Source organism: Oxyura jamaicensis, chromosome 2 (genome assembly GCF_011077185.1).
Source record: "Oxyura jamaicensis isolate SHBP4307 breed ruddy duck chromosome 2, BPBGC_Ojam_1.0, whole genome shotgun sequence".
NCBI classification, from domain to species: Eukaryota; Metazoa; Chordata; class Aves; order Anseriformes; family Anatidae; genus Oxyura; species Oxyura jamaicensis.
In genome coordinates, this window is record NC_048894.1 from 98,659,752 (window position 1) to 98,675,568 (window position 15,817).

Below are 15,817 nucleotides of genomic sequence, written 5' to 3' on the forward strand. Positions count from 1 at the left end.
GTGCAAAAAGCAGTGCTTTACAAGAAGAAAAAAAAATGTACAAGTTTCTCTGAGTAACTTGGAGAACTTCTGTGACTGTAGCTGTAATTATCAGCATTCATGAAACCAACTCAATAAGCTCTGGAAAACCTGTGTTCCTCCCTGCCATGTGAAGGGCCTGTGATCCTGTTGTAATGATAATTGCAAGTTTTGGCCTCATTTTAGCACCCTCTGTCATCACCTTACTGATGTCTAATAATAATAAATCTACAGGAGCACAATAAAACTTCTTCTTTCTAAAGCTACAGGAGCAGAAGAAAGCTTCTTCTTGCTAAGGGCTTAGTGCAGAAAATTGGTTGATTAACTGGACAGGAGAAATCATATGCAAACAGAATAAGTAATGCCAGAGAAGAAACTGGAAAACATAAAATCCTCCAGCCTCCACCAGCACTGTGATGAATTAGACCTAGGGAATAAGTTTCTTGATGTTAGCTTTAATTTCTATCTTTCTATAAGCGAGTGTGCTTTCTTGATAAAGCTCTGGACTGGGACTTGGTAAACATGCACCAGAAGCTTATCTAAGACACTGAAAGATTTGCTGAGGGATGCTGAAAAAGTCACTCATTCAGTCTATTCTTTATACATATTTTTTTTTTCAATTTATTAAGGCATTATGTATTGAATTGCCTTCTAAAGATAGTGTCTACAGACAAAAAGCCTCTTTTTGTAACATAGATCTTATTATTTCTACAGTTTATTACATTTTAAAGAATATATTTTTGTGCAATTAAGCTATAATAAATTCTACAGGCTATCTGGGTTCCTGACATAAGGCCAGGATTTGTTGTAAGACACAGAGAGGACAAAGAACAAATTTTACTGTTATTGTTTCTAGGCTGGTGAAGCTAGAAATGCATTTAAGCTCTCAGGTCTGGCTACAGCTTGGTCAGGGCAAGTCTTATCAGACACTGGGTCAATCTGGGGAAATTACTTATGGGCTTCCTCCTCAGCTTCCTTACCCTGCATAACGTAGACATGCCTAGAATATGTGGTTTTGTGACACAGCCAAGCCAGTGATACCCTTTGTGACTTCTGAATGAAGCAGTCCACCCCTAACTGCCCTCCTACTGTTGTGCCAATACAGATTCTTGTCTGATCCCACAATATGTCAGTTTAGGGAGTTAAACCAGCATAAAACTATTTATGGTTAACTTGCGTGGTTATTTTTTCTCCTGGTTAATGTTCTCATATTGACTTATCCTTGGAATCCATTTCAACCTGCACCCTGCCAAGAAAAAATGTAGAGAAAAGCAGTAAGCTACATTTCTGCATTCTTTTTATAACAAGATCTGAAAATGAAATTAAAAAAAAAAAAAAGAAGATACTGAGTACAGTTCCATTTAAAATCTTGCACAATCATTTTTTGTGCTTGCCTATTAAAGCAAAACCTATGTGAGAACAACTTTCTACATAATCCATAATGAGACTGTAGATTTGGAAAAATGCTACTGAGAGTGTAGTAGGCCATGTACAAGCCTTGGAAGGCATTTGTCCAACATAAAGTTATTTACCAAGACACTTTCACCTTTGAACTTCCTTAATGCAATCTCATTTCACAGAGTGGAAATGCCTTTCAGAGATCTTATGCTCAGTAATGTGAACACATGGACATGTATCTGATAAAGCAGTGCAATTAAGTACCACTAACATGACACTAACAACCTCATTTTGTTGTTTGCATCCTTCCCGTCTGCCAGGGGTAGGAAAGGAGGAGGACTTCGGAAGTCACAAGTGGGTTTCTGTAGAACAAGCAGAGACTGATATAAAAACTGTAGGCTACCAACAAAACCTGATCTGTTTTCTAACAGTTCTTCCTCCCACACCTTCTGGTGTATTCTTATTACAGTCTGCTTATTTCCATTATCTGTCTAATTTCTTAGGGGGCACTATGCATGGATCTTACAAGGGCAAAGTTTAGTAATACTCTGAAAGTAACATGACTGCTAGAGGGAAGGATCCTTCTCGTATACTGTATACGGAGTAAACTCAAAATAAAGACCTTTTTCTGAAATAAGCAAAAATAGTTTTCACTAAGCCTAGCAACCCTGTACTCCCTGAGAGGATATCAGCAAAATCCACAGAGATTTATTTTATTTTATTTTATTTTATTTTATTTATCTTATTTTATTTTATCTTATTTTATTTTTTTTCCTGAAAAAATGTTCTTTGATAACTAATTATTATTATAGTTTAGTAGCCTTTCTCCTCTCCCTTTCCCCATCTTTGCTTTATTTTTTGCTTTATTTAGAAAATAATACCCTGAGTTTTCTTGCAATATTTTGCGCTAGCAAATTAGCCAACCAAAAACATAGTGGGAATAACTTTAGAAAAAAGATGAATATTCAAAAATGCTGTGACTTAGGGGAGCTGTGGGACTGAATGCCAATGGGTACATTTTTATTTTCCTTTGTGCTGAGTGCAGGAATGATTCATTTCACTGTTGGTTAAAAGTCTGTTTTATACCACCATATAAGACATTTATATATTCACTGGCAGGATTCAACATAGCATCTTGGATATGATTGTGATTTAAGAGCTTGCTTTACAAAATACGAAGTTTGTCACCCTTCAATTGCATGTACTCAGCAAGGCCACTCTAGCAAAAGGGTCAAAAGAAAATCCCAGCTCAGGGTATCCTTATATACATCTTCCCTGTCTCCTGCACAGTTTTTAAATTTGGTATTGCAAATGGCCTCTAGCTTTAGAAAGGAGAAGAAAAACAAATGAGGACCTGAATCAGTAGTATGATCTTATACCAATGCTTTTACATTTCATGATTTGAGAAGCTGGAATTAAAACTACAAGACTAGCTTGTTGATGAAAAAATTATTATATTTAGAAAGCAGTTTTTAATGAGACAACAAAAGAGTTGACATATACTCCACGCTGGCCTACTGGCCCTTGCAGCTAGCAGTGCTATGATATACACTGTCTTCTGTAACAGTGCTGATTTTTATTATATGTGTAGTTTTAGCTTAGTCGGCTAGAAGGAAATTATTTCAATAAATAGGCTCTTTTTATTATGACATTTTCTTTCTTTCCCTTGACATGTAGTTATAGGTTTTATTTTTTATTTTTATTTTTAGGAAGGGTAATGGTTTTGTTAGTTTTAATCTAAATTAGCTATCTTTGCAATTCCTTCAACTATGCCAAAAAATGCTGGATATTCATTATAGATGCAAACAAATCTGTGAGAAAGCAAATGCTTTGGAATAAAGCCTAATTGTTATGGCTTCATCTTGCAAATGAAAGATGTGACTTAAACTCTTCTTTCAAAGCTGAGATTTCCTTTGAAACAGTCTTTCAAAGTGCACAGAACTTGCACACTTAGCAACTGCTTAGATTTCTGGGCATTTGGGCAAAAGGCTCCCCTCGCCTTGGTCTTGCAGATAAATTTGTTTTATATTGCCAAGAAGGGAGCTGCTGAGCCCTCTTAGCATGTGTGCGGATGGGGAATTCTGCAGCACTGTTGAGTAGGTTGTGAATTCCCCATGGCTGTAATTGGGGAATGCAAACACTAAGATGTGTTGCTCTGGGAAAGTGGCAGCACTTCCACAAAGAAAGATACTAGTAGCTGTTTGGGTGAATTTTTATCAGTAAATATAGCAGCTTTAGAAGATCTCTAAGACATGTCAGATGAGAAGAAAATTTTCTCAGATTTATAAAGGCAAATTCTGGTTAGACTTCATTTTATATACTCTGTATGCCTCAGAGTCTCTGTGTGATACTCCATGACTAGTAGCTAGAATTAGTCCCCAATTAAAAAGCATGAAGGTGCTGTTACAGGTTTAACACCTTGTCTACTTCTGATACTGTATCAAACTAATTAGATCAATTCAACTTTGCTTCTTCTGAAAATGTTTGGAAGAATTTAACTTGCTTATCTCCTATTTGTTTTGAAGTTATATTGTCACCACTGGGTACTTCCTTTGGTTTCAATTATAGAACTTAAAAATTAGCAAATGCCTTGAACATGTGGTGGTGTTACCTTACTGGACAGCTAAACTCACCACAACTGCTCTCTCACTCCCCCTTCTCAAAGAAAGAGGAGGAGAAAATATGATGAAAAAGGACTCAAGGGTTGAGATAAGGACTGAGCGATGGAGATTGCTCTACAATTATCATAACAGGCAAAACAGACACAGCAGAGGGAGATTAATGTAGTTTATTGCCTATCACTAGCAGACTAGAAGAGTGAGAAACTAAAAGCAAACTACAAACACCTTCCCCCCATCCACCTTCTTCTACATCCTCTCCCCAAGAGATGCAGAGGACCAGAATGGGGCTGTGGTCAGTCCCTAACGCTTCATCTCCACCTTTTCTTCATGGTCACTCCTGGCTTACTTCATGGCCCCTGCTCCACATGGGGTCCCTCCCACAGGATACTGTCCTTCCCAAACTGATCGTGCATGGGCTTCCCACAGGCAGCAGCACTTCAAGGGCTGCTCCAATATGGCTCCATACCACAGGGTCAATCCATCAGGAGCAAACTGCTCCAGCACAGGTCCCCATGGGCAGCAAATCCCCCCAGACCCCTGCTCCTGCATGGGTTCCTCTCCACAGGCTGCAGCTCTTGCCCCAGGCCTGCTCTTGTGGGGCTCTCCATGGGCCGCAGCCTCCTCCATACCACATCCACCTTCTCCACCAGGGGCTCCTCCATGGGCTGCAGCGTGGAGATCTGCTCCATGTGGGACCCATGGGCTGCAGGGGGACAGCCTGCTCCACCAGGGGCCTCTCCACAGGCAGCAGAGGAATTGCTGCTGCATGCCTGAAGCACCTCCTGCCCTGCTTCTGCACTGACCTTGGGGTCTGCAGGGCTGGTTCTCACTCCTTGCTCTACCAGCTACTGTTGTGTAGCAGTTCTTTTTCCCTTCCTTAAATCTGCTCTCCCAGAGGTCCAACAAGCATTGCTCACTGGCTTGGCTCTGGCCAGCAGTGGGTCCCTTTGGAGCTGGCTGGAGCTGGCTCTGATCTGGCAGGGGCAGCTGCAGGGCTCTGCTCACAGAGGCCACCCCTGCAGTCCTCCTGCTATGAAGACCTTGCCACATAAACCCAGTGCAACTCCATGAATAATTACACTTTTCTGCCCTGTTTTTTTTTTTTTTTTTTTTTTTTTTTTTTTTTATAGTTTGTTTGCAGTGAGCATAGTTCATTTTCTTTATAAAGAAAAAAAAAGCATATTCTTTCTTTTCCTTTAGATAGATGTCCTTCTTTTATTCTATAGGCAGATTCTATTCTATGTCTCTTCTGTTGTTCTATAGGCTCCCCAGGGAAGCAGTCACGGCACTGAGCCAGCTGGAGTTCAACAAGTGTTTGGACAATGCTCTCAGACATGTGGTTTGTTTTTTGGGTGGTCCTGAGTGGAGCCAAGAATTGGACTCGATCCTTGTGGGTCCCTTCCAGCTTAGGATATTCTGTGATTTTGCTTCATTCCATTTTAACAGATCCCCTCTCTTGAATGTCTTTAGCTGATCCAAATGAAAGATTTTAATACGGTATTGAAAGCAAGAAGGTGTGAGAAGGAATTAAAAGGTTGTTAGCATACAGCAAGTCACTAGAACTAAAGATGCTTTGCAATAATTTCCTTTATTGTCCCTTTGGGAAAGAATTGTATCTGCTTGTTTACCTATCATGCTCTTAGCTCATCCCTCTTAGGATTTAGTGGGTATTGAAAACAGCAATGTGTGGAGGCCAGATATATGCTAGAAGGATAAGAATGCCTGCATTTTGCCATGGGAAGGGGAATTATATCTCTATCCTGTGCACAACAAGCTATTTATCATGCTCAGAAAACAGCAGTAAGTAACAAACTTGAAACCTTTGGAGCTAGGAGACCGTTTATATATTCCCAAACATTTTTGTGAAGAAATTATTCTCACCATCATGTTATGTTGTGTTCCAGTTTGTGGTGGAGTGCTTCAGTCATCTTGTATTATATCTTGTTGCACTTGATCTATGCAATTCATGTACAGTTACTGAAAATGAAACAATGCATCTCTGAACTCTTAAGTTTCTCTTTACCTCTGTTTAAGATTGTTTAGTGTTTGTTACAGAATTGTTGACCCTTTTTAGGTGAAAGATACCCAGCCTGCCTGGGAATCAAGTGATTTGTCTTAAAAGTAGATTTGGAGAGTATGAGTATGAGGGATTCTGATCTAAAATACTTATGAGAGACTTTGAAAGACAATATGTCTTTCAAGCAAAAGGCCTTTAGAATGGAATCCTACTGAGCAGGTATTTGGTCTATTGAAAAAATAAAATCTCAGGTTAGGCATGCACTGTCTCATTCTAACATCCAGAATTAAAAGCAAAGCTCTGTAAAAAGATATTTAATCAAAGCCTGTGTGTCATGCCACCAAATCATAGGCTGCAAGAACAGTCAAGGTCACCTAAAATAATGTTCCCCAAATGTTTTTAAAAAAGCTTATTCCAAGGGAGCGGTTGCTTGTAAATTAAATTAAATTAAAATAAATCCTTGTTAAGCATGTAGAAGTAATATGAAATGAAATGAACTTAATGAAATAAGTAAATAAATTTGCCAGCTATATGAAACAGAGAATGCCAAGATAAACATTGATGGGAACAGAATTAATAGAAGCCTTGAGAGATCTGAAGTATGAGCAGGAAATCAATGAGATTCAGTGTGGAAAAATATAGCCTATTGCACCTGTGGCATAATAATTCATAATTTAGAGATTAAAAACAAAGAAACAAAAAACTTAGACCCTTTAATGGATGATAGTAATACCAACAATTAAAGCTGAAAATTGAGGACATGGGAAAATGTTGTATAAAACGTGGTGCCACTCATATATTTATTCTCATGAAATAACCTTAAGATTTTAATCACTGATAAAACTGGGTAGCATGTGGTCATAGAAAATGAATGTATTTGTAGATGATGCCTGAATAAAGTACTACAGGCATTAGATTTGTGAAATTATAGTTTAGGGATCAATACATTTCTAAAAATATGTCGGTGGTAGTATTCTTTGTTTTAATTGGCTTCCATGCAGGATGTTAAGGCTGCATTTAGGTTGACCACTAGAAAGAGGTTTCTAATTGTTGCTTTTATCTGCATGTGGAATAAACTACAGAAGCAAGTCAGTTTTTTAAAAACAACTTGATGAAAGCATTAACAAAATTGTGGACCAAAGGACTTGTAGAACTTTCTTTAATTTGAAGTGTTAGGAACTGCATGTCTTACATTTTGCAGAGTCATAGAATGAGTGTCTAAAGGTCTACTCCAACCTCCACTTCAAATCAGGGAAACTAAAAATTGATCAATTTTTTGAGAAAAGGATGACTTCTCACCTACCCTATTCTTCAGAAAATCTCCAAGGCTGAATTTTCCATAACCTTCCTGGGAACCTTAATCTACTACTTTGCCACACACTATGAAAACTTGTTTGGCTTATATCTAGTTGAAGTTTTCCTTGCTGTAATGTGTGCTTATCACCTCTTTTCCAATTGCTGTGTCCACCTGATGATGAATTATAAGAAGGTAACTGTCTAACAACCCATGGGTTAGCTGAAGGCCACAACTGATTTCTCACTGTCTTCTCTTCATAATGATATTTTGGAAACCTATATTTCCAGTCTTTATGTATTCATCCCTTTTGGTCCATTTCTTTGTGATTTGTCTACCAGGATGCTGTGATAGACTGTGCTAGAAATCTTGCTGACATCAGGATAAATGACATCCATTGCTTTCCACTGTTTTGCAGACCCCGTCACTTCATTGAGGAAGACAGGTTGGTTAGATGCAGCTTACCCTTCGTAAATCCATTCCCTGCCATCTTCTTGTCTTCCATTTGCCTTTGAATGGATTCCATGTTTGCTTGTTCTACAATTTTCTGAGAGACTGAGGTGGAGCTACCTAGTGGCCTGTAGTACCCCAGATCCTCCAGGTTTATTGTTCTGAATATAGGTGTAGTGTTTGACTTTTTCTAGTCATCATGGGCTTCTAGTCATCAAGTATTTTTCCCCTTGTGTTCTGATGAAAATTTGAGTTATTCTTTCTAAAATTGATTTCCCAGAAACTAGTATAATTTCCTATGAATTAATGTAAAAGTGATAGGTCTAGGTTAATTTTAATGTCTTTCTAGCCCAGTGACTGGGACCAGGAATATATATCTAAAAATGAATTTTGTAAAGCATTTGAGTAAGTGTACTTTCCCTGAATATATATCTCAGTTTTGAAGAATTTTTAACTCAGTTCTGTTTTGATCTCTGTATTTCATAGCCCTCAGGAGTTTGTCTAATAGATTTTTGAATCTATCCCCATTTTTAATATCCATAACATCTTGTGGCAAAGTGAATGTTGTTTTATTTCTCTTGGGTTGCTGAAATGTTTCCATTTTTTTTTTTTTTTTTTTTTTTTTTTTAATAAATATATATATATATATATATTATTTCCTGGACTAACTTTCAGCTGGAGCTATGCCTTCTGTGAGACAGTGTGAGTCAGGATGTATACCATCTACTGAACTCTTCCTGAGGAGACTTTGCGATGCATGTTGAGAGATATTTAACTGAGAGACATTGCTTGTAGGGGAAAATGGGAAAGCCAGCATAGTGTATTTATGTTTCCACAGTGAGGTATTGTAGTTTTTAAACAAAGCTGTTGGAGCTTACTTTCCAAACACTCATAAAGATTCCATACTAACCTGGTATCCCTTTTTCTGTTGCTGAGCTGCAAAAGCATATTTGGGGTCCTTTATTTGGACCCTATTGCTAGATTTTGTCCTAAACGTACCTAGATTTGCTTATTTTAATGTTAGAATAGGTACACTTTTGTCTCCGTGACTTACAGTCATAGCTTTGCATTGTAACACTACAATGTGATTACAAACATGAATTTGAGAATTGCTACATCTTAGGCCTAAAGATGTCCCAGTGCTCTTTGGATAAAAATTAAAATAAGTAAAGTAGACCCTTTTCCTCAGATCAGTGTTTTTTTTGTTTTTTTTTTTTTTGTTTGTTTTTTTTCCTTCTCATCTTCTTGCATTCAGAATCTTCATGAAATGAACAAGGAGGAATTTTAAGGTTTCTTCAAAGCAAGGTTCTTGTAGACCATCAAGGGAATATTGATGATCTAGGGAAGTATTTCCCCCTCACCCCCCACTTAGCTGGGAGGGACTTAGAGGCTGATTCCTTGTTCTCTTAAACTTATGTTTCATTCATTAATAACAGAGGGGAGAAACAGTTAATAAAATTCTGTAAATACATATGTGAACTGTGTAAATTACATGCTAAAAATAATGGAGAAGGATTCATATCCTCGCGTTATAGGGCAACAGTTAATTATTTTCCTGTTTTGTTTTTATTATTATTATTATTTGCACAGTTTAGTAGAGTCACTGTCAAGCATTCTCAGTTCTTGACTGTACCATATATAAATATGAAGGGACTGAAGTACATTATTATTGCAGATGTATTTTAATAGCTGTGGTGACAGGTAATAATTCCATTGTATTAGATATGCACAGTTTTGTAAGCATATGGTTTTAATGTTGCTCTAGCCATATTTAGTCAAATAAATGCGTATTTACATATTTGTAAATGAAAAAAACATCGCTTCATAATGTCCTTTTTACATTCTGGAGATGTTTCTGGTTACCAGCTAAACAGTGCCAACCACCACTTCAAATGGAACAAAGTAATTGGAGTTCTTGGTTCTGCCTTGTTCAGAAAAGAAGTTTGCCCAAACTGCTACCCACTGGTGGGTGCAATGTAGTCCTTTCTTTTAAATATCCAGCTACTCCCTCTGAAGTTCTCCTCTTTGTTCTCATTTTGGTATTCGGTAAATGAATATTGATATGTGTCCAAAACATAGAGTTCTACATCTGTTCTTTCTTGCCAAAGGTCAAGAAAAATTTATTGCTATGTGGTATTATCATCATATGGAAACTGGCCATTTCACAGTTCTCAGTTGCTGAATATAGTAACTTCTTGCTTTCCTTTTAGTATCACATGTTCAGAGTGAGGTCACTGTTCCAGGGTGGAATACACTGAACACTGGTATTGTGACTGAATTATATGGGAAATTAAAGGAAGTATTTGGCATATACATATCATTACAAATTATTTTAAATTTGTGTAACATATGCTGACATTAACTCCAATAATTTTCCTTCACAAAATTATCTTCATATTCTTATCACAGTTTTTGAAATCATAAAGCATTGTGAAGTTTCTACTTCTAAGTTGTACAAGAGAAGAAACAGCATATATCAACTACATTTCAAAGCAACACTATCACTGGGCAGAGGAATTTTAAAGTCAAAAGCACTTTGTCAGATTACCTCATTCAAAGGCAAAAGTGTTCTGGTTCATGGAATAAGCATAAAGTATATTTTAAATAAAAACTATATCTTTTTTTTTTTTTTTTTTAACTGTTTGTGAAAAAAGTCTAGTTAGTAGCAATGAAAAAGTGAAGCAATCTTTTTTTATATGTACTTATACTAGCTAACATGTTCTGAATAAGTGCTTGTGGAAGCTTCCAAAGGGGTGGCAATTACAAGCTGAAAATAGTTTCCAGTATACTGTCTTTCATGCAGCTGAAGAACTATCTTCATATATGGCTTATTTTTAGTGTTTTTAAATAATAGATCACATTCTGTAGTAATGCATTTAGTACATATTTTTAGTAATATTTTTCCTTCAGGAGACTCCAGGTACATGTCAGTTGTAAGGTTTAGTTCTTACTGTGTCTTCATTCATAGAATTGGCTCTAGCTGTGTTAGCAGAGTATTGTTTTCTAGCAACTTTTTAATGGTGGCGCTGGTAGCTCTATTAGAAGTGAATAAAAGAAAAAAACAAATGGGTCTATTTTTTTTCCTAACGTAGTTCTTTTGGTCAGCTCAAGAGAGGTCAATTTATTAGGCAATACATAATCAATTTCTAGCAAGTCAAGAAAATGCCCGTTGGTTTTAATTCGTCGTTAGTTATTATTTTAATTGATTTATTTTAGCAGAGATTTCAATCAAAAATCTTAATTACTTATCTTGAAGGCAATTACTTTCTATCAGGTTCTCTTTAATGTTATGTAACTTTCTGTGAATGTATAAAAGTTGATTTATTTTTATTTTATTTTATTTAAATGTTGTGCTTCGTGCTCCAGTAACCTCATTCTTTCCATCTAGCTGTATCTTTACTTGACAACTGCAGGAATGATGTACCCAGAATGAAGAAAAATGGAAATTTAGTTGGATTTTGACAAGAATGGACCAACCAATAGCAAAAATAATTTACTTTCTTTTGACATAAATGTGTCAAATATTGAAAATATTTGACTGCTGCCAAAGCTAGAATGGTATTAAAAACTTCATATTAACTTACACTTTTAGAAAGAAATTCTCTTGAACTTTAATTCTAGGTTTATTTATTCTAGGTTTATCTATGCAGTGCTTTTTTTTCTAGGTCTTGTATTAATGAATTATTTGGCACTATTTTTACATTTGGCTGTAATTTTTCACTGGAAAATATTTTTATACTAAATCTAAGAAAGTGTTTCACTACTTTAGTTATATTGTTACATTTTTTTAACAATTTATTTGCTCAGATTTTTTTTCATAAGCAGTAAAATACAGAGTTAATGTTTTTCACATCAAAATTTGATTTGCTTTAATGAGAACAATTCCTGTTTAGCTCTGTTTCTGGAAGCTAAGACTGAAAAAAGAAAATATCTCCTTAGGTCTTCCAGTTTTACTTCATAAACACATTGGAAGATTTTGGTGCATCTGACTTTTTTTGTGCTTCCACTTGAAATGTTCTGAGTGAGATCTCTGCTGTGGATTCCATATTGAAACATTTACTCAGATGGATATCTTGCTATTTAAGATCTTTCAACTGCATGTTTCCCCGTATTCCTTCCAATTGTTTTTAACTTAGTTACATATATAATTCTCAAGAATGTCACTTAGACTCATCATGGGCCAAATTGCATTTTATTTATCTGAATTAATGTAAATAGGTAGATGCTCATACATCTTTTGTGATATGTATGCAATGCTTGTTATACCACAATCTCAGTAAACATAAACAATTTTAAACTAATTCAGTTGAAAGAAAACCACCAACATTTTGAAGATTTCTGCTGTAAAACTGAAGTCTCCTGATTGGTTAAAGTAGATCTAAATTTGGCCAGGGTGCAAAAAAGTAGTTTTTACATTTCTATCACTTTTCTTCTTTTATTGCTGATGTTAATGAGGTTGAAAAAGTTGCTTCAGCAGAAAAAGATACTGGGTTTGGTCAACTGAATCTGTTCTTTTATCTAACTTACATGTATATGACAAGAGAAGGAGGAGGAAGGAGGATAGGGAAAATCAGAAGTGAGACAGCTGGTACTTTTCTATTTGTCACCACTCAGGTAGGTTTAAAGTGATTCTGAAATTACAGTCTCGCATCCTTCCTTCCTCACGTCCTTCCATCCTTTTCTCAAAGCATATGCCACCCATGTATAAGAATTACCTTTTTATTTACTCACTAGTTCTGGAATAATGCTTCAATAGGGAATGTATCATCATTTCCCTTTCCTTAACATTTTTTTTCCTTAAAAAATAAAACTGTATTTTTATTGTAGCAGCAGGGGGGCTATTGATGAGTAATTTGAAGTAAAAAGCCTAATGATGGTACAGCCTCCAATGGTGTATGAAATAGCAGTGTATATGGGGAATATTTGATCTGTGGCCAAGGAAAGATTACCAGGCATTATTTATTCAACAGGAGTTCTTTATGTTAAAATTAGGTTAACATTGGAACTTGATTCCACAAAATGTGAGAGTCATGCTAATCTGTGTCAAGATAAAATATTCTGCGGAGCAGCCCCATAATTACAGAAGGAATCTTTTGACATTTTTTTTTTCCTGTTTATAAAGGAAAGGTAGTTTTTTGTTGCTGTTTTTTTTTTTTTTTTTTTTTGTATGTTTTTGTTTGCTTGCTTGCTTTTGTTTTAATCAGAAAACATTTCTTTGTTATTTTAAATAGAAGTGTAACCGTCTAATAATCCTCAATCATTTGAGATGACTTATCATTTGCTGAAAGACAGCCGGCAACCTCTGTGGTCACAACAGACAATTACTGATATGAGTGAAGCAATGGTAATATCTCCAAGCAGTAAGCAGGAATCTGTTGATATGACTGCATGTCATACTTGGTACAAAGGTAAGTTTGCTTACTTTTTTCACTCTCCTCCATTCCACATGCTTTTTTAAACATTTTATTTTTTTAATCAGTATAATTCCCCTTCATTAAGTGTGCAGCCTTTGGAGAAACTTTCAGTCTCTCCTGAAGTAGGATCTTATCCCTAATATGTTATCAGGCCAAGAGATAATGGAGAAAGCTATCCAAAGGCATATAAAACTGGGGTATCAGCTGTCAAGATAAAGTTTGTATCCCTACTCTGTGATATTCTAATCACTTCATTCTTGTGGGGAAAGCTCTCTAACTTTTCTAGAATGGTGTAATAGGAGGATTTTGACAGCTGCTTCTTTAACCACTGCTATGAAACTGACCACTGAACTTCTGGTTTCCTGTGCATTCATTGTTGGTCAAAGGTCAACCTAGACATATGGCTAGCCTTCCTTGGTGTAGTTTAACTGGCATTCATTAGCTTGTTCCAGTATAGTCAATCAAATACACGTGCATGCACAGATCCTGAGTTATTCCTAATTTTAATTAACATTTTTATGAGTGATAGGTCACGGAATTTCTGTATTAGCTATTTTAAGAGTGTCTAGGTAGATAGTGCGTTAAGAGACCAAACCAAATTTATTTCAAGTTTCATCTTTGATGCATTTTTCCTGAAGTACAAAAAAAATCCGCTGATTATAGACATTTTATTGACTGTACACAATACTACAAGATATTTGTTGGATGAATGTATAGGTAAAAGAAAATTTTCTTCTTAAAAATGCATGAATTTATAGATCTTTCTTCTGCTTGTGTAGGCAGAATACCTTTTCACCTGATAGCCTAATGTTGCTGGTATTGGTCAGGCCATCCAAAATCACAGTGGCTGAGATGAAGGGAAAATGGAGGAGTTTATTCTGGATAAGATCCTTCTCCAAGGAGTTCTGCTGTTCTTGGCTACCCGCTGCTGCCATATTGCCTTTGGCATTTAAAAAAAATAAAAAAATTATACATCAAAATGCCTTTTTATATTTTGTACTGAGGTGAACATTAATGTCTGGAAAGAAGCAAATTCTCTTCTGTAAAATTCCCCTCAATTGTTCGTGCTGTTTTGTGACTTGCAGTGCTAGTGCACAGTGGTGGAGCATAGGGCTTCCAAGCCTTCAATAGTTTGCTTTTGTTTCTGTGCTGTGAAATCTTATTCAGGTAATTGTCTTATCCTGGAAGAAAAGGAGAGAGAGTGAGAAGCTTTGCCCTGCAAACAGCTCATACATGTAGGAAATACCCACACCTATATACACCTACTTGTATATTGTTAGAGTTGATTTTTTTTGTGTGTGTGTATGTGTGTGAACTGATATGTCCTTGATCCTAAGAAGAGTAGAAGAATGGATTCCACAAGCCATAATTTGGGTACATAACCTGTCTTCTATTTAAATCTCTTATTTAATCTTTTATCCAATTCTTTCTTTAGAAATCTATGTGAATATAAGGATTTGAGCATTAATGAAGATATATACCTATTTGTTTGTTCTTGTTTTCTTTTTTAATGTCCTGGAAAGCAGATTCCTTTGTTTTTCTGATTATTTCCGATATTAAAAGGTTAAATATTCAGAAGAAAATGTAAGTGACCTTAAGTTTTTTTTTTTTTTTTTTTTTTTTTTTTTTTTTTCCCTAGGAATTGATTTTTATTGAGAAATAATCCTTCTGTTTTTCCTCCACATATATCAGGGCTTATGTCTAATCTTGGAATCCAAAGCCTCTAAAATTGCTTTAGATTTATTTTTATTTTTTAATTTTCTTTTGCAGATTGGCATGGCTTTCTAACATCCTACTCAGTATTGCTTAAACTATAGTATTAGCAGTAAACATCTGAGAAAGATGAGTTAAGATGTTTAGAACAATATTTAAGAAAAAAAAAAGTTAACATTAGTTTCCTTCTCTAAATTCATTATTTTGTCCTTATTTGTAGGCTTTGTTTCTATCACTCAATATGGAAGAGGTAACAAGGAAAAGCTGTATTAGGTGATAAGATGGATAACTGAAAATTTTGCAATGTTCATTGTGTACTTTATTCAACTGGGAGTAAACCTTAGCTGAACTCACAGAATTATAATGGACACAAATTAAGAAGGGATCTCTGAATTAAATCCAAGCTTATGATCTTTAAAGCCATAATAGCAGACTTGGCCACATGCTTTAGACTTAGCACACTCCTCCTACTCCTTTGTATTTTCTTCCCTGTTCTGTCACAGTCAGCTGAAACACTAACACCTTCCTGTTTCTCATCGAGGTAGTGTACTAGTTTACACACTCAAGCTGAAGGATTTTCTCTTGTTCTACTATTTTCTTTTTATTTTGTCTCCTGTGAAATACGTAAGCATCCCTGAATACTGAGTAACAGTTGAGAGCTGCAGCTTACATTTACATAATTCTTGTACAGCTTCTGAATAGGGGCTGCACTAACACTGTTCCCAATGCTTTCTAGTGCATGTGTAGGGTCTGAGTGTATCTAGTAGTTAAGTGAAGTCCTTCTTACTGGGCAAGATGATATATTGTCTACCTGATTTTGGTAGAAAAGTCTAAATACTGTTAAATTGAAGTGAATGTGCTGCTACATGCCTTTGGTTCCTTTTCCCTTAAT

At 35.9% G+C, this 15,817-nt stretch overlaps 1 long non-coding RNA gene across 1 annotated transcript in view; it reads left to right on the top strand.

Annotated features, from left to right (window-relative positions):
* Positions 1 to 15,817, top strand: part of LOC118162880 — a 66,399-nt gene that overhangs the window by 7,940 nt on the left and 42,642 nt on the right. The window contains exon 2 of the long non-coding RNA XR_004748696.1: positions 7,690 to 7,793. This is a non-coding gene — a long non-coding RNA (uncharacterized LOC118162880). The remainder of the gene's footprint in view (positions 1 to 7,689; positions 7,794 to 15,817) is intronic.